This window comes from Leucoraja erinacea, chromosome 30 (assembly GCF_028641065.1).
Source record: "Leucoraja erinacea ecotype New England chromosome 30, Leri_hhj_1, whole genome shotgun sequence".
Classification (NCBI taxonomy): Eukaryota; Metazoa; Chordata; class Chondrichthyes; order Rajiformes; family Rajidae; genus Leucoraja; species Leucoraja erinaceus.
This window is the reverse complement of record NC_073406.1, coordinates 6,617,757-6,637,066: the sequence shown is the minus strand read 5'-3', so window position 1 is coordinate 6,637,066 and position 19,310 is coordinate 6,617,757.

Sequence of the window (19,310 nt, the reverse complement as noted above, 5' to 3'; positions counted from 1 at the left end):
TCCAGTTCCCTACACTCCAGGAACTTGCCTATGACTAGAGAAGACACAAACATTCTCATCAGGCTCCTGCAATCTCTCTTCCCTCCACCATCAGGTCCTGGGGATTTATAGGAGCAAGGAGGTCCTACTGCAGTTGTACAGGACCCTGGTGAGACCGCACCTGGAGTATTGTGTGCAGTTTTGGTCTTCTAATTTGAGGAAGGACATTCTTGCTATTAAGGGAGTGCAGCGATGGTTTACCAGGTTAATTCCCAGGATGGTGGGACTGACATATGATGAAAGAATGGATTGACTGGACATATTCACTGGAATTTAGAAGGATGAGAGGGAATCTTATAGAAACATATAAAATTATTAAGGGATTGGACAGGCTAGATGCAGGAAAAATGTTTCCCATGTTGGGAGAGTCCAGAACCAGGGGTCACAGTTGAAAAAATAAGGGGTAGGCCATTTAGGACTGAGGTGGGAAAAAAACTTTTTCAGCCAGAGAGTTGTGAATTCTTTGCCACAGAAGGTAGTGGAGGCCAATTAACTGGATGTATTCAAGAGAGAGTTAGATATAGCTCTTAGGGCTAACAGAATCAAGGGATATGTGAAGAATGCAGGAACGGGGTACTGATTCTGGATGATCAGCCATGATCATATTGAATCGCCGTGCTGGCTCGAAGCACCAAATGGCCAACTCCTGCACCTATTGTCTACGTTACTATGTTAAGAATCTTTAAGATCCCCAACACCTTGCCTACTCAACCAATGTAATATTTCCACACCCTTTAGAAAGGAAAGGGGCAAAATTAATTCTCACCTTTCTGAGTGTCAAACCCAGAGTTAAATATCTATCAAAATGTTACAATTTTCGAAGTGGCGGCACAGTGTCGGAGCAGTAGAGTCGTTGCCTTACCGTGCCAGAGACATGCTTCTTGCGGGTGCTCCAGTTCCTTCACACATTCCAAAGATGTACAAGTGTGTAGGTTAATTGACTTCTATAAATTGTCCCTAGTTTTAGCATGGAACTAGTGTATGGGTCGGTGTGGAGTCGGTGGGCTGGAGCGCCTGTTTCCACACTGTCTCAACTAAACTAAGAGCTAAACTACAGGTGTGGTTAATGAAGTCAAAGAAAAGCATCGAGTGTACCAGCATTTAAATTAATCCTTTAAACATCTTTACACCAACCTGCCCATGTCCCACTTTCTGAAGATGTTATTTCATAAGGAATAGGCCAATTTGGCCCATCAAGTCTACTCAGCCATTCAATCATGGCTAATCTATCTCTCGCTCCTAATCCCATTCTCCTACCTTCTCCCCATAACCTCTGACCTCTATAATGTTATCATGAGAGCTTTGATGACACAAGAAAAAAAATACCAAGCACTACACGTTACTCTTCCTACAATATGGAGAGAAATGAAAACTAGCCTAATAGTATCCCAAATCAAAAGAAGTTAGAAATACGCATGTGCAAGTGTAACGTGACTGCAGTTGTATTTGATCATGTGTGTACTATTAGTGCCCAGTGTGAGGGGGAACCTTGCTTTAGAGCTGTGCATCTGTTGCATTTCACTCTGGATGGCACTGCCTGGGAAAGGGGGTCCCCAGGGCATGAAGCGCCATGGGCCTAGACATGAGGGTGCGACACTGCCTAGGGAATGTAGCCCACATGGTGCATGCCTTCGATAATAACTTTCCTGGGCATTGACCATTCATCCTCTGACATTTTCACCAACTCCAACAGGATTCCACTACTAGCCACATCTTCCCATCTCCACCCCTTTCCACAGTGACAGTTACCTCCACAACTCCCTGGTCAACATGTCCCTTCCCACACAAACCACCCCCTCCCCAGGTATTTCCCTCTGCAACCACTGGAGATGCAACAGCTGTCCCTATAGCTCCCCCCACGACTCCATCCAAGGACCCAGAAAGTCTTTTCAGATGAGGCAGAGGTTCACTTGCACCTCCTCCGACCTCATCTACTGTATCCACTGTTCCAAGTGTGGACTGCTGTATATCGGCGAGACCAAGTGCAGGCTCTGCGATCATTTTGTTGAACACCTCCGCTCAGTCCGCCTAAACCTACCTGATCTCCTGGTTACTCAGCACTTCAACTCCCCCTCCCATTCTCACACTGACCTTTCTGTCCCGAGCCTCCTCCATTGTCAGCGTGAGGCCCAGTGCAAATTGGAGGAACAGCAGCTCATATTTCGCTTGGGCAGCTTACACCCCAGCGCCATGAACATTGATTTCTCTAACTTCAAGTAGCTCTTGCTTTCCCTCTCTCTCCATCCCCTCCCCCTTTCCAGTTCTCAGGCAGTCTGTCTCCGACTACATTTTATCTCTGTTTGCTTTGTTGTTACCTTCTCCCAAATAACAATGATGTATTCTGCATCTTACTTGATCTCCATTCCCTCGGTCTTGTTTTCACACCTAACACTTCCTTATCTATCCACCACCCACTCCCCAGCCGTCAATCTGAAGAAGGGTCTCAACCTGAAACGTCACCCATTCCTTCTCTCCAGAGATGCTGCCTGTCCCGCTGAGTTACACCAGCATTTTGTGTCTAAGCTAAAACACTAAATCACTTCTCACTCCAAAGATGATGATTCAGCTGCTGAATATTTCCAGCATTTCCGGACAAAGTCAGCAGGTAGTTATTGCTGATCGGATGTTAATTTTTGCTTCTGGACAATTTCCTGGAAGCGCAATAAATTCTGTTTAAAATATGTTTCTTAACAAATCCAGTGTTCATATTAAGCGATCAAATGGCAATTATCAGAATATTGCATAAGAAACTAATGATTAAAATAGAAATTTATTAAAGGGAATTCCATTTTACCCATTAAGATAGTTCTCGATGTGTGGAAAGGAACTGCAGATGCTGGCATATACCGAAGATAGACACAAAGTACTAGAGTAACTCAGTGGTACACAAAATTGCTGGAGAAACTCAGTGGGTGCAGCAGCATCTATGGAGCGAAGGAAATAGGCGACGTTTCGGGCCGAAACCTTTCTTCAGACTAATGGAATCTGATTCCATCAGTCTGAAGAAGGGTTTCGGCCTGAAACGTCGCCTATTTCCTTCGCTCCATAGATGCTGCTGCACCCGCTGAGTTTCTCCAGCAATTTTGTGTACCTTCGATCTTCCAGCATCTGCAGTTCCCTCTTGAACACAGAGTAACTCAGTGGGTCAGGCAGCATCAAAAGGATGTGACATTTCGGGTCGCAAACCTTCTTTACACTCTGATGAAGGGTTCCGACTCAAGATAGATCTCGAGTTTTATTTAAACAGGGCAATCAGTAATAAAGTTTGATTTGCTCTGTTTGCCATTGTACTTATCTGGTATCGGGAAATATGCCTGTATTTGGAGAGGCTCGTGTTTGTTGTGGAGACCCAGTCAACTCGCAGAAGCATGAATGCAGTGTTAAACAAATCACTCAGTGTCAATGCAATAAGTACTACAGAGCACAATTGATGTTCCAAATAAGGAGGGTCATTTATAACCTCACCGTCTGCCCAGATTACACCTACTGGCCGTGGCACTGAATGCATCGACTGCAGCCAGCAATGCAAACCCTGGCTGTAACAATTCTGCTCATTTGCAGTAATTGTGCTCGTGTGTGTGAGGAAGTCAGTTGTCAGAGTTGTATACTGGAAAATGTGGGGAGGAGAGGCAAAAAGGGGGCGTGGAATTCACTCAATAGTCCATTGGACATTGTGGATGGATGCACATTTGTCCGTTAGGATGAAAGATCTCTGAATATGTCCGACAGAGGCCAGCAAGTTTACACTCCTGTATAAGCCTCTGCTATGTTGCGAACTCCTGCTTCCATCCCCTCTCCTGCCTTGGAGTATATATACCCCTTACTGGAACCATCTTGTTGAGATAATATCATAACTTGAAAATTGAAAACTATGAAGGGAAGGCCGAGGATGATGACATGTTATCTGTGCCTTGGAAAGAAAGAACATGCATTTGGCATAAGCTTCTGCTGACTGAGACTTTCAAACAAGGTGCTACACAACAATGTGGATGCCACTGTAAGAATGTCAGCAGTCAACACACAGCAAATTCCCCACACACAATGTGATAGTGAGCAGATCAATTGTGTTAGTGATGGTGACTGAAGGATAGAAATTGGCCAGCGTGCGGTGATGAAATTCCCAGGGCTTCAAATAGTCCCCTGGGATCATTGACTTTTTTATAGGGTCAAACAGACGCAACAGCCCCATGCAAAATAAAAATAACGTCATGGAAGTACAGAGGTGTTAAATAATGACAGGGAAAGACTAATCAGAAAGTTGCTAACAGTAGAAGTCTGAGTTGGATGATCAGCCATGATCATATTGAATGGTGGTGCAGGCTCGAAGGGCCGAATGGCCTACTCCTGCACCTATTTTCTATGTTTTACTCAGTAAAAGGCAAAGTAAGTCTAAATTAAGGACACGCAATTTCTTCACACAGAGTATCATCATTTGGATAGGACACTGAATAAGCACAGACAACAATAAGATGGAATAATCTACACATATTCATCCAGAAATACATTTTGCCATTCCCTCACTGCATAAATTAATTTCAGAAATTCTAGTTACAACATCAAAGCTACTCGGACTTATCAGACACTATTTTTCTTGTCTAAATCCACATTGACGTCATCCAAGCATTATTATTTTCCAAGTGTACTCCCACCACTTCCTTAATGATAGATTTCAGTATTTTCATAAGCATTGATGTTGGTCAACAGCTTCCCATTTTCACTCTTTATTTAAATATCAGGGTTACATTTGCCATGTCCAACCTGTGGGAGTGACTATAGTAATGCAGATCTCGGCTGCAACAGTTCTGTTCAGTCGCAGTAATTCTTCACCTCAGCAGTGTTCAAGTGTGAAGTTTGTGTACAAAGGAATGTAGGGCAGAAAGGTCAAGACAAGGTATGTGACTCACTCAGTAACAATGTTTTGGACTCATTTCCCCCTGAACCTGGAGAATACACACACACACAGAAGTCAGCAAGGTTAAGTTTCTGTGTATGTCCCTAGAGGTTCTGAATGCCCACTTCTACCACATCAACTCCCTTGACAAACAGTGCATTAACTGTCCCCATAGCCAACATGGTCACAAATATTAATCAGACTGGGCATTTATTTTCTTGTACAGAAAAATGAGAAGTGATTTGGCCAAGACCTACAAAATTACTTGAGATACAAGGAGCTAGATGCTGGTTTAAAAAAAAAAGACACAAGTGCTGGACTAACTCATTGGTCAGGCAGCATCTCTGGAGAACACGACAGGCTCGATTGTAATCATGTATTGTCTATCCACTGACTGGTTAGCACGCAACAAACGCTTCACTCTGTTCTTCGGCACACATGACAATAAACTAGGATGAGCAATGTTTCGGGCCAGGACTGAAGGAACTGGACCTGAAACATCACCTTTCCATGTTCTCCAGGGATGCTGCCAGACCCGTTAAGTTACTCCAGCACTTTATGTCCTTTTTTCCCTACAAGATCTCTCACTGGGTTTGACAGGGTAGGTGCAGGGATGATGTTCTTGGCCAGGGTGTCCAGAATGAGAAATCACAATTTTAAAGTAAGAGTTTAGATGTGAATACATTTCTCAATGAATCTTTGGAATTCTCGAGCCAAGGCCGGGTGGATCTCAGTTGCTGAATACACTCAAGGCAGAGTATGATAATTGTTTTCTATAGGAAGGGACTCGGGGGGGATGTGGGGTTGGTGCAAGAAAATGATGCAGAGCTAATGGTTCAAGTGCGATCATATTGAATGGCAGAACTTATCACCTTATAACTGGCACAGGGGGGCTTCCAGTTCTTAACCATCCAGGAATGCAGTGAGATTTCTGAATTTCTCCAGTACACGGTTACTATGTGCGCAAGGCAAACAATCCACAGATCCCAACCCCCGCCCATCACGTTCTCCTGCCGACTGTTATTCTGTGGATCCTGACTCAGTCACCTCAGCACCCACAGAACCACAGTGGAAAATGTCACCTTTACCCCCAAATATTCCCCACACATGACCTAGTAATATATAGATTACTTTCTCTGATCCTATGAGGGGTTTTTGACCTAAAATATATTTTTCTCTTTCCACAGATGCTGTTTGACATGCTAGATTTTCCAGTGCTTTTATTTTTTATTTAGATTCCTTGTCCATCCTTCCTATATCCTGTCTAAATATACAATATGAATTATCCACGTTCTAATTTACCTACATATTCGCAATATCTCCTTCCTATATCAATGGGTCCTGTATCTTATCTAAATATGTCCTATGTGTACATACTATGTGACTGGTTAGTCTAGTGAACAATAATTAATTCAGTTATTTGCTCCATGTCATTACTAGACATGTTCTGACAGTTTGTGATCCAAATATCCATCAGGATGAGGTTTAAATATGAAACCGTGAAACAAGCAATTAGATTTATGATCCAACACTCCAGTACAGGAAGTCCTCCTGCCAGCAATGTACTGAGCTTGGCACAGAGTGAAAGGGCATGAAACTGACAGTGATAAGAAGGCTCACAAATCCCAGTGACATTAGCACTTCAAACTGTGACAGCAACATTCTTTTCTGGGCTTCCAGATTGTTGTCCTTGAGTATTGATTCCCACCAGCACAAGTGTCAAGTCTCTACCAGGCATCTTCATTTCTCCACAACAAGTCTCTGGTGCCTGCTGGTGGCTTCTGTAGACATTGCATTAAACCCAGTCCTAATCTCATTTGGCCTCCTGCACACATCCCTGCACCAGTCTATGCAAACTAATTTGGTGCCTCTCCTTCTTCTTCTTGTGTATGGCGTGCACAGCCTAAAGTTGTAGGACAACTTGTTCTATTTGATCTTACTTGATTGTGCACGCCAGGTTGATTGCATTCATCGAAACAGGGCGGACCAGGTGAAGGTTGCAATCTCCCACCCCATTTGGTGCATGATGCACACTCTCCCTTTGTAATTCTGGTGAACTGGTCAACACCTGGATTTATTTTTGAGATGTAGTCATCATTGGCAAAGTGTGCATTTATTCATTAGTAGAAATTGCGATTAGATAAATTTCATTCCAACCAAACAAAGATTACTTAAAGTAACACTTGATATTATCTAATGTTACAGCAGTGAGGAGGCAATTGTAGTGAAATCAGAGACACATGTGACTGCAGATGTTGCCATCTTGATCATAAAACAAAGTGTTGGAGGAACTCATTGGGCCAGGCAGCATCAGTGGAGGGAATCCAATGCAATTGACTACTTCAGGTGGCCCTATGGTCAGAGTAGAATCAACTGTAAACCCAGAACTGGTTCAGAGTCAGTTTTCTTTTGCTGGTGGCCAGTGAACTAGTTGGGGTTTTACAACAACATAAAAACTTCATGGTTACATTACCGTTCCTTGCCATTTATTTGCTGATTCTCAAACTGCCGTAGTGAAAGATGTTGTTTGACAAGGCTCTTGCGTTCTCTGCAATGTAAGCGGCATTGCAACGAGCAGTGCAGTGGATATCTCCTCACTGTTAACGGAATAGCAATCAAACCTAATGAGTCCACTTGCTTCAGTTGTTTACAAGGTAACCAACCAACAGGCCGATCAACAGTGGGTACACCATCTGTGTGAAAAATTCTCATGGAGACTTGCTAAGTCAACACAAATTGAGAATAACCCTGGGCCCTTCCTGTCTGCGGATTGCTACTACAATACTGGGAGTTAGAATTGTTAAACAAGCCAGAGGCACTTAATCAGAAGATAAATCGCAGATTAAGTGCTAGAGGTTTAATTTGCTCAAAATGTATGTGTAGAAAATGAAATTGTGATTAGATAAACTTCATTCTAACCAAACAAAGGTTACTTAAAGTGGCACTTGATCTTATCTAAAGACTAACTGCCGCGGGCACATAAAAATTGATAAATCTTTTGGTCAACATCCGTGTTCGTTCTCCAGTGTTCCTTCCTCATTGGGTATTGATAATTACTGGAGCCTATGCTCCCTCCATGCCAGAGGCTCTGTGTTAGGTTTCAGCAGAAAGGTCGATGGCGAAATGCAAGAGTTGATCTGGTCTACAGTCCAACTCTGCGCTTGTGTGCGTGGAAACATGCCCAGCTTCCTGCAGGGTCCCGGTGGAGCCACCAGGAACAGGCCCCAGGCCCCACCCTGACCATGTACACTCAGGGCAATACATCACCTCCTGCGAAGTCATCATGACACCCATTAACTCAGAAGAGAACGATTTTCCAGTCGGTACAATTAAGATTTACAATAACAGAACACAATAATGCACCCACTTTATAAAAGGGAGTGTTCTGCTTGTTTCAATTTGAGTTATGTTTAAGAAGGAACTGCAGATGCTGGAAAATCAAAGGTACACAAAAATGCTGGAGAAACTCAGCGGGTGCAGCAGCATCTATGGAGCTGAGGAAATAGGCAACGTTTCGGGCCAAAACCCTTCTTCAGACTGATGGGGGATGGGGGGAGATGGTGGGGGGAGAAGAAAGGAAAAAGGAGGAGCCCGAGGGCTGAGGGAGAGATAGGAAGGGGAGGAGACAGCAAGGGCTTTGTGAAACTCTCCGGAGGGAGGAGGAGAACTTCTTCAAAGTAGGCATACCTTGAGGAGATTTCGCAGTGGAGTAGACAAAGTGTTTAAGAATGAACTGCAGATGCTGGAAAATCGAAGGTACACAAAAATTTGATATATGACTTGTTTTCCCAGTTCTTTGAGCATGCTCTATTTTGCTGAACGCCATATCGACAACCGTGGCAGAATCTGCGAACGTGCACAGAAGGATCTCAGTGGCCCACTGTGCAGTGTCTGCTGTCACAAACGAGGTCCAGCATGCCAACCGATTTCAAGTAGAGGAACACTCATTGTATCCCTTGTGGTTATGGATTCCAAGTCTAATGGGACAACAGAGTTCTAATGGAGCAGGGAGCTGCGTCACTGAGGTATGGCTTCTAGATTTGGCACAAAAGCATGTTCCACACTAGCTGCTCCAGTGAATACAAAATATACAGCCTAAAATGTAAATACTCTTTAATCAAGCAGCAGAGAAGCTGATCATTAATCTTGTGGCCGTGTGTAGACAGCTCCTGGAACAGGACAAAAGCGAAACATGCCACATATCAGTTGTTGTTTTGCAGATGGGTATGCAAAGAATTGTGAGATTTTTCAGGTATAAAAAGACAAGAAAATTATCATATAATCTAGTAAGTACATCATGACTCCTGAGAAAAACTGGTATTTGACATTTATAGAAATCCCACTGGATATCAACCTTTTTGTGGCCAATGAAAGTAGCAAGATTGAAAACAAACCTGATGTTACAGATTGGCGCTGCCTTATTTATTCAGTGGGGTGTTGACGGGTAATATCTGTATCATGAGTTTGCCTTGTCAATACTATCAATACTCAGTGGATTTAACAATAGCCAAACTGGTTTAATTGGATGTTTTTTCCATTACATCAAAAGCACTAATGGATGGGGTCAGTGTGTATACTGTTGGTTGGGGATCAGAGCTGAACAGGCTGTTAGGCTCCAGTCTCAGTGCCAAGGGAGTTGGTGCCCACAGGCCCTATAGTGTGCATGTGGGTAATAAGAGGGACATCACTCAAAGCTCCAGGGTAGGAGCAGACACAGATATGGATACTGTGTGTACGAGCTACTGGAGCACCTTTGTTAGTCATAGATACAACTAATCATCTCAACCCACACTTGGATGGAAGAGGTGGGCTGCAAACCTCCAATTGGTACGGGCAAGGGTACAGGAGGAGGTAAATGGGATAATGAGGAGAATAATTGAGATTAAGTTACAAACATATCAACACTTCTCTCGGGCTTAGTACAGTAGAGTTATGTGATCGTGAAATCAAAGTTGTCTTTGTGCTGGAAGGTCAACTATTGTTCTCAAGCGGAGTCATGTTGCTGTTAAGAGTATGAGATCACAGGCGGCTTGGCCTGAGACATGTTGTTCACTTCACAGCCAAGTACAACCTGTCGATCCAAGAAGGAGACTGTGAGCTGGGCGGGGGGGGGCGGGGGCAGATAGAAATGTCTATTCAGTTTAAAAAAATCTTTTTTAAAAAAACAAGTTTAAGAGTTGTTTATCGTCACATGAAAAATTAAGTCATAAGTAATTTTAAATATTTTATATTGAGTTAATCTTAAAATTATTATAAACCAATATGCAAAGACAAATAACATCTTGCAAGTACTTTTCACACAAATTTAACGCAAACCTAATATCATGGTCCTACAATGCTAGGTAATGGGAAAAATCAACTTTTATTGATATAACATCTTCAGAGCAGGAGAATCATGATCTAGAGGGTATAGGTTAAGGTGAGGGGAATGAGCCCGAGTGGCCATTTTATCCACATTGCGGGTGGTGGATAGATGGAACAAGGTAGCAGAGGAAGTAGTTGTGGCAGAAATAATAACAATGTTTAAAAGACATTTGGATAGGTACACGGATAGGAGAGGATTGCAGGGATACGTGCCAGAGGGCACAAGCTTAGAAAGAGCATCATGGTCGACATGAACCAGTTGGACTAAGCATCAGTATAACATTGCATCCAAAACTGGTGTCGTTGAGAATGCAGCACACCCTGAAAATGCTCGGAAAGGTTCGCCTGAATATGGCCCCATTTCTCTACAGTAGAATTCAAGGCCTTGACCTTCTAACTCAGACAGCTGATAGAACCCTCAGTTGCTGATAGAACCTCTTGAACGATTCTAGCTGTCCTGAAAGGGAAAAAAAAGTTTGAGAGCATCCATGAAAACGTGCAAGGCGTTTCCATGCAGTATAGCTCCATGACTATGAGTAAGGCCATTACGAGATTCAAGATTGTGCAATTATGCCGTTCCAACATTTTAAGTCATTGTTGGCCCTGCACTACCTGAAATAAACAATTTCAAACTCCATTCACTTGTTGACCTTTTCAACAGTTGTCAGGAAGGGATCAAAGTGTAATCCTGTCTTTCAGTTCATTAAACCAATTTAATTGCCAAACATTGGCAAAGGCCAGGCAGTAAATGGGGCATTGTTGTATCATGTACACAAAAGTGGAGATAAAGAATAAATGTTCAAAGAAAAATCTTGCTCGAATTGCCAAAAAGCCATTAATTATAAATGGTCTATTCGTTTGGGAAGTATTTTTCTGGTCCTTGGCAGTGTCACATGCTTGAGATGACTCACAACCAGCCCAGCTTCAAGAAGGTGCTAGTGATTTCTAACTATACTGGATGGCTATTGGACTTCAGTAACCACACTGACTTGGCCACGCAAGCTCTTAGCATGTGGTCTTACACAATTGGAGATAAGACGCAGGGCACATGCATGGCAACCCACACATAAAGACACACAGGTCATGTGATGTTATTCATATCCTCTTCCTTAGCGCCCTCCCCTTGTCCAATCCTTCGGGCTCTCTTCCTCCATTTACCTCCCCCCACCCCCCCACCCCGACTTGGGGGAACCTTCAGCAGCCAGTCCCAGTCTACCCCATGTGGGTAGATCTTCGTTAACTCTTTGGGAGAGTTGGTGGGTCACTGCACAGTTTCCTGGCTCAGAGGTCCATCACTCAGCTGTCATTCGCTCTTACACTTCCACTTGATTCCCTATTACATCACTGGATATGCATGGATTGGAGGGATATGGATTATGTACAGGTAGATGGGGGTTGGTCTAGGCACCATGCTCAGCATACAACTTTGTGGGCTGAAGATACTGTTCCTCTGCTGTACGGTTCTATGTTCTAAGTTGCATCACTGAAAACACAAGATAATGGTTGGTAATAGTAACTGCTCCAGCAGAGAAATCCTTTTCAGGAGTTACTTGCTGCCCCTTTCTGGGAAGACCTGCATTGTCCAAACCTGACAAAGAGCATTTTACAAAGAGTAACATCCAGGATCACACCCCACATTTCTCCTTATCGGTATCCGGAGTAATTTAGCACAATGATCCCAATGGCCAATGTTTCAAGACATTTTTATCAATGCAACGACTTCCTGCCAGTACTCTACCTCATCAAACTCCAGTAATTGAGTTTTACCATATAACAATTCTAAAAAGACATAGCCAATATAATTAAATTCCCACACCATCCTGGCCATGCTCCCATCTCACTACTACAATTGGGAAGAAGGTACAAGAGCCTGAAAACTGGACCACCAGGTTCAAGACCAGCTTCTTCCCGGCAACCATACGTATGATAATTAAAACATCTGACTTAAAATATCTGTTCTTCATGGGATCAATTTAAACTGGTCAAGTTTACTCCTGTACCAGGCAGTTGTTGCAGATTTTAAAATGCTTTAAAAAAAACAAACAGATTTTTAAATGGTTATAAGATTTTAAAACCACCCTGGCTATGCTCTCATTTCAATCCTACCATCAGGAAGAAGGTATGGACGTCTGAAAACCATCACCTCCAGCTTCAGGAACAGCTTTAGTTTAGTTTATTATTGTCATGTGTACCGAGGTAACGTAATAGTATTTTTTGTTGCGTGTTATCCTGTCAGCAAAAAAGACTATACACGATTACACTCAAGCCGTCCACAGTGTACAGCTGCAGAATAAAGGGAATAACGTGGAGTGCAAGATAAAGTTCAGTAAAGTCTGATTAAAGTTCTCAACAACCATCATGCTCTTGAACACTACAAACTAAATGTAGAAGTACAAACCTTCTTGGTTGCACTAGGGACTTCAGGCTTTTGTTTTGTATTTTATTTATTGAACTTTTTTTGTTTGTTTAAAATGTTATCTATTGAATACTTAGTTATTTACTACTGTTAAGCTGCTGAAAGTAAGAATTTCATTGTTCCGTTTCGGTGTCAATGACAACTAAACACTCTCGACTTGGCCAATATCCGTCCAAACCCTCAATTCAGTTCATTGTCACGTGTATCATGTTGGCTTGGATGGAGCTGTTCCTAAACAAATTTGTGATGCATCCTGATGAAATGCTTTCTATGTGGCATCTGTAGAAGTTTGTGAAAGTTGGAGGGGACATGCCAAACTTCCCATGTGTTGGAGAGAACTGCATTTGCTGGTTTAAATCAAAGGTAGACACAAAATGCTGGAGTTACTCAGCGGGACAAGCAGCATCACTAGAGATAAGGAATGGGTGACATTTCGTGGCGAGACCCTTCTTCAGTACATAATAAAGATGGTGTACAGGTATACATTTCAATGTGATCACCTCACGGTCTTCCTTACTCAAGACTGAAATAATACCCCTCTTCCGGCACTATAATCAAGTACTTCTACATTGCAAGTGCAATCTTCCTGAAGTAGGGAGATCAGACCTGCTCAATATAAATGCATCAAGGAATTTCTAATTCTTTTACTAAATTCCTCGTAATAAATGCCATCAAACCAGTTTCCTTGCAATTTTTTTTGTATCACCTACGTTAACTAACAGCGGTTTGTGCAAGGGATACTCAGGGGCTGCCTGAACAGCAATCCCAGAACAAGCCTCACCTCTTTAGATTACCTGGGTTATAAAAACATTTCTACTATATTCTAAAATATTCCTACTGTTTACCCCATCTAAGCCTCTCATAATATTCTACACTTTTATCAGGTCTATCCTCTGCTTTTGCCACTAGATAAAATAATCCAGGTTTGTCCAAACTCTCCTTCCAGCTAAACCCTGAAATCCAAGCAGCTTCTTGGTAAATTCCTTGTGCATCCTCTCCAAAGCCTATACATCCTTCCCAGTTTGGGTGACCCAAACTGCGCACAATACTCCAAATGCAGCCTCATCAAAGTCCTATAAAGCCACACCATGACTTCCTGATTCTTGTACTCAATGCCCTGACCAATGAAGGGAAGCGCATCGTACTCGTTCTTCACCACTCTATCTATTTGTGTCGCCACTTTCAGGAAGCTATAAACTTGGACACCAAGATCCCTCTGTACATCAATGCTGTAAAGGGTTGTGCCAGGTGAGTGGCTTAGTGCCTATTTTAGGTAGCAGCTGCCATTCTGAGACTATCAGTCTGCCTTAGTCCAGTTATGTACTATAGTTTGCTTTACATCTGTGCAATGCCTACAAATTAGACAAATGAATCAGAGTTTGTAACCCCAACCTTTTTACGTTCAATAATGAGAGGGATCAAATGAGTGGATGATTTGAAGCTGATGTACAATGGTTATGGGGAAACACGAGGCAGAGGCAGATGCAGAGTGACCCCCCCCCCCCCCCCCCCCGGATAAATTGGAAAGGAAAATGAGGGAAGTTCAGGAGAGCCCAGAGCACACCAAATACACTTACAAGACAGTAATCCACCAGAGCGAGTCAGAGAGATCGGAGCCCGAGGAAGGTTGACAATAATCACTAAATGTTTTCAGTGAAGCAGGCACGGTTTCTATCTACACCTATCCACAGACAATGGAAAATAGATTTCTTGTACATTCCTCAACGTGGAATCATTACTGTGCATACAACACACACGTCACACAATTAGTCTCTGGTTTAGCTTCTGTATCTAGGACTATATAAACAACTAAAGAAAGGCTTGACAAAGCTTAAAAATATGTTCCACTTGCAACATCCTGGTCATTTATGTCTGTACTTAGCAGGTAAATTATTGTTAAAATCAATTCCTCGTCTATTTGTATATTATAAATGAAAATATTCTGTTACATTGAAGTTTGCTATGAGAACTGTTTATTGGAATGTTCTGCTATGGTTTCTAAGCACTGAGAGACATTGCAATAGTTCTTTAGAATTAGGTCTTAACCATAATTCCTTTGAATGACAGTCACTGGATTAAGAACATTGTTATCACTTGGCTTTGCCCACACTCTTGGTTTTTTTCAACCACACCTAGATTTAGAAGATAATTTGCAAGTTATCCAGTTTTATTTAGTCATGACCCAGAAATTACACTGCAGAATAGCTCTGGTTAAATCAAGTGACTGTATAACCTGTGTGGGTGCAACCGGTATAGACCAGACTGGTAGAGTCAGCTCAGCTTCTTGCCTTCAGCTACACTGCCCAGTTACACTTGGGGCACAAACAAAACGGAAGCCCCAGGCAAAAGGTTAGAATCGATCACATTCAGTTTCTGTCTGTCGTGTGATACGACAAAGAAGGGATATTATCAATCATGCAATCCATCTATATCAAATTGACCATCCACACAGGCATGAGGGAGGGAAAGCTATCAATGGGGAATCAAAGGTCCAAGTTCCCCTGCTTGTTCCCCCCCCCCCCCCCCCCCCCCCCAAGACCACATGTTGTGTCTTAAACCATTTTCCATATAACAATTACAGCACGGAAACAGGCCAACTCGGCCCTAATAGTCCATGCCGTGCCGAACACTTATTCTCCCCTAGTCCCATCTACCTACACTCAGACCATAACCTTCCATTCCTTTCCCGTCCATATAACGATCCAATTTATTTTTAAATGATAAAATCGAACCTGCCTCCACCACCTCCACTGGAAGCTCATTCCACACAGCTACCACTCTCCGAGTAAAGAAGTTCCCCCTCATGTTACCCCTAAACTTCTGTCCCTTCATTCTCAAGTCATGTCCTTGTTTGAATCTTCCCTACTCTCAGTGGGAAAAGCTTATCCACGTCAACTCTGTCTATCCCTCTCATCATTTTAAAGGCCTCTATCAAGTCCCCCCTTAACCTTCTGCGCTCCAAAGAATAAAGTCCTAACTTGTTCAACCTTTCTCTGTAACTTAGTTGCTGAAACCCAAGCAACATTCTAGTAAATCTCCTCTGTACTCTCTCTATTTTGTTGACATCCTTCCTATAATTAGGTGACCAAAATTGTACACCATACTCCAGAATTGGCCTCACCAATGCCTTGTACAATTTTAACATTACATCCCAACTTCTATACTCACAAGATGTTATTTTCTGGAAGAAAGCAATCTCATTTCTATTTGAATAAATCTCTCCTAATGGCTTCCACCTTCTCCCTTGTCCTGTTATCGCTCATCCTTCATTGAAATATTGCTTCTGCAGGTTACCTCCAGACCACGACCAACAGCTTCCAAGACCTCTGGTCCATCTGCTCTAAACACGTTGAAACTGCTTGCTGTGGCCTTGGGTAAGTATGGAAGAAACCAGTCAAGGTTCTGCTCTCTATCACTCTCCAGTGACCCAAACTGACAGCTACTCCATGAGTATATCACGTCAGAACAGGTTTAAGATTAACATACACGTCCAGACAATTAATAAATTGGTACAAGAATGTGCCAACTTCTTTCTTTCTGGTTTAAAAGTGTCAGTGACAGATATTGACTGCCTCGGAGCACAGAGATGACGGAGGAAGTACTTGGTGGAGATATTCACAATTATGGATTTGGATAAAATGGATAACGTGGTCGGTGACGGAGAATGTAGATTAGAAATGACTGAAGGTAGTCTGACTTGGTATGTACAGCCTAAATGAGTAATGGATGCAGATTCAACAGCATCTTTTGAAAGGGATTTAGATAAATAACTGAAAGGAAAATAAAATGCAGAAAATGGGTAAAGGGCACAGGAGTCAGATTAAATTGACCAGTGCTTCCCAAAGAGCCAGTATGGATTTGAATGTTTGTCACCTGTGCAGGAAATTCTTTGATCCCACACCCTTCTTTCTTTCCCCTCGTTTTTCTTTCTACCATTCCCGACTCTTCAGATCACTGCCTTAACCCACTCCGTCCATTGCTGTAGGTCCAAGGTTCTCTTGACTTGCACAGCTTCTTAGCCTCTCTACCCCATCGCCATCTCTCCCACAGCAGCAAGCCAAACCATCTTTCCTACCCCTTCTAGGAGAACGCCTGGCCTATCTCATTGACCCAGCAGTCTCTCTGTACTTCCCCGAAAACTAAACATTACAGGATGACTCTATAGAGTTGTCTAATATGATGAGTGGCTGAAGCATATTACGAGAAACGTTTTATTCAGGAGAGGCAAATCCTTGAGAGTGATGACAGGGGGAAATATTTCTTTGTAAGGATTATACCAACCTGGATCTCCCTTAGAAAGCTGCGAAGCTGGCTGTTCACTGAAGAGCAACAAAGATTTAAAACTAACCTGAGCAACTCTGAACTTTAATGGACTGTGTTTGTTCTGCTCTACAGACTGGGATTTTTTTTTGCACGAGTATTATGGTTATTCATTTATTGAATTGTTTGATGATATTTATCTGTGTGAATTGCATCAATGGGTCAGTTGAGCTGCTGTAAGTAAGAATTTTATTGTTCCGTTGTTAGTACATATGACAATTAAACACTTTTTACTCGAAATTGGCAGATTTTAGAGTTATTAAGGGGTACAATAAAACCAAGTGCATGCAGTTCAGATATAGTTTTTATCATATGAATGGCTGAATATGTTCAAAGGGGCAAATCTCTTCAGGCCCCATGTTCTCTGCATTCAATTAAAACAAACAATTTGCTTTTCTAAAGCTAATTCCTGGGCCATTGTTGAACGCAGACCTTCGTTCCGGCAGATGGTTTTGTTTCAGCAGTAAGTTGAATCAGCAAATCCACCCCTTCCCCAGCCACTCTGAAATATAGATGGTGAAGGGCCCAGATTTATTGTGATGGGTGGTGGAGTCAGGTGTAACTTGTTGGGCTGGATAAGAGATGTTTGCAAAAACAATGACATGGAACACAGATAAGATGCAAGATGTGCCACAGAGATGATTAAGAAAGAACTGCTGGAAAAATGAAGGTAGACAAAAATGCTGGACCCGAAACATCACCTATTCCTTTGCTCCATAGATGCTGCCTCACCTGCTGACTTTCTCCAGCATTTTTGTCTGCCACAGAGATAGAAACAAAGAAACTAGGTGCAGGAGTAGGCCATTCGGCCCTTCAAGCCTGCACCACCATTCAATATGATCATGGCTGAACATCCAACTCAGTATCCTGTACCTGCCTTCTCTCCATACCCCCGATCCCTTTAGCCACAAGGGCCACATCCAACTCCCTCTTAAATATAGCCAATGAACTGGCCTCAACTACCCTCTGTGGCAGAGAGTTCCAGAGATTCACCACTCTCTGTGTGAAAAATGTTTTTTTCATTTCGATCCTAAAGGATTTCCCCTTTATCCTTAAACTGTGGCCCCTTGTCCTGGACTTCCCCAACATCGGGAACAATCTTCCTGCATCTAGCCTGTCCAACCCCTTAAGAATTTTGTAAGTTTCTATAAGATCCCCCCTCAATCTTCTAAATTCTAGCGAGTACAAGCCGAGTCTATCCAGTCTTTCTTCATATGAAAGTCCTGACATCCCAGGCATCAGTCTGGTGAACCTTCTCTGTGGCAAGAATGTCTTTCCTCAGATTTGGAGACCAAAACTGTACACAGTACTCCAGGTGTGGTCTCACCAATACCCTGTATTGGTGAGACCACACCCGAGATCTGTTACCATGTTACACGCTCCAGCAGACCATTATAATTCAGCAAAACCATTAAAAACTTCATTAGCAAAAATATCCAACCCATGGACCATGGAACCAAATGCAATATCTGAGACCAATGTTTGTGGACCAGTCTAAACTTTCAAAGCCACAATAGTCCGAACAGGGGGCCACCAATTGATGTTTCTGGGCAAGAGGAACACCAATAGTTTTGTGGGTTAACATCTTGCCGAGGTCAAACTAAACTCTGCTCTAATGTAGAAATTAAATATGCCAGGAGCTCCTTGAGCAATAAACAAATTATTTAATGTTTATCTATGATGGCTAATATGATTAGAAGCCAGATCAACACCATTATATATCCACCACAGATAAACATGCAAATCTAACATGAGATGGCAGACCAGAACTTAAAATCAGATTTGATCAAATTGATTTTGTCATAAGCAATAAATCACAATTCAACCTCTTCAAAGTTTGACAGAGTTAAAAGTGTCAGTGAGGATTTAAATCACCTCCTAATCGACAGTGACTTACCATTAATGCCAACAGATATTTTTCATTCTTGTGGAAATAGCCTTTATTAATGTGGTAACTGCTATAATGGGTTCTCCCTGATCATTGAAACATATCATTCTAAATGGCAATTTTTCACTCCTTGTGTCAGACCCACAAGCCTTTTGATGTCAACACCAAAGTCTACACCCAGTTTTGAATCAGATCAGAGCCACTTGGGAGCTTTTATTTCTAAACCCAGATATTTTGTAAATGTTTCATTCATAGAACATAAAAGAGTACACCACAGGAACAGGCCATTCGGCCCACAATGCCTGTGCTGAACACAATGCCAAAACTAACTTTTTATCTGCCTGCAGGTAATCCATACATGTCCATTCCCTGCATATCCATGTGCCTATCCG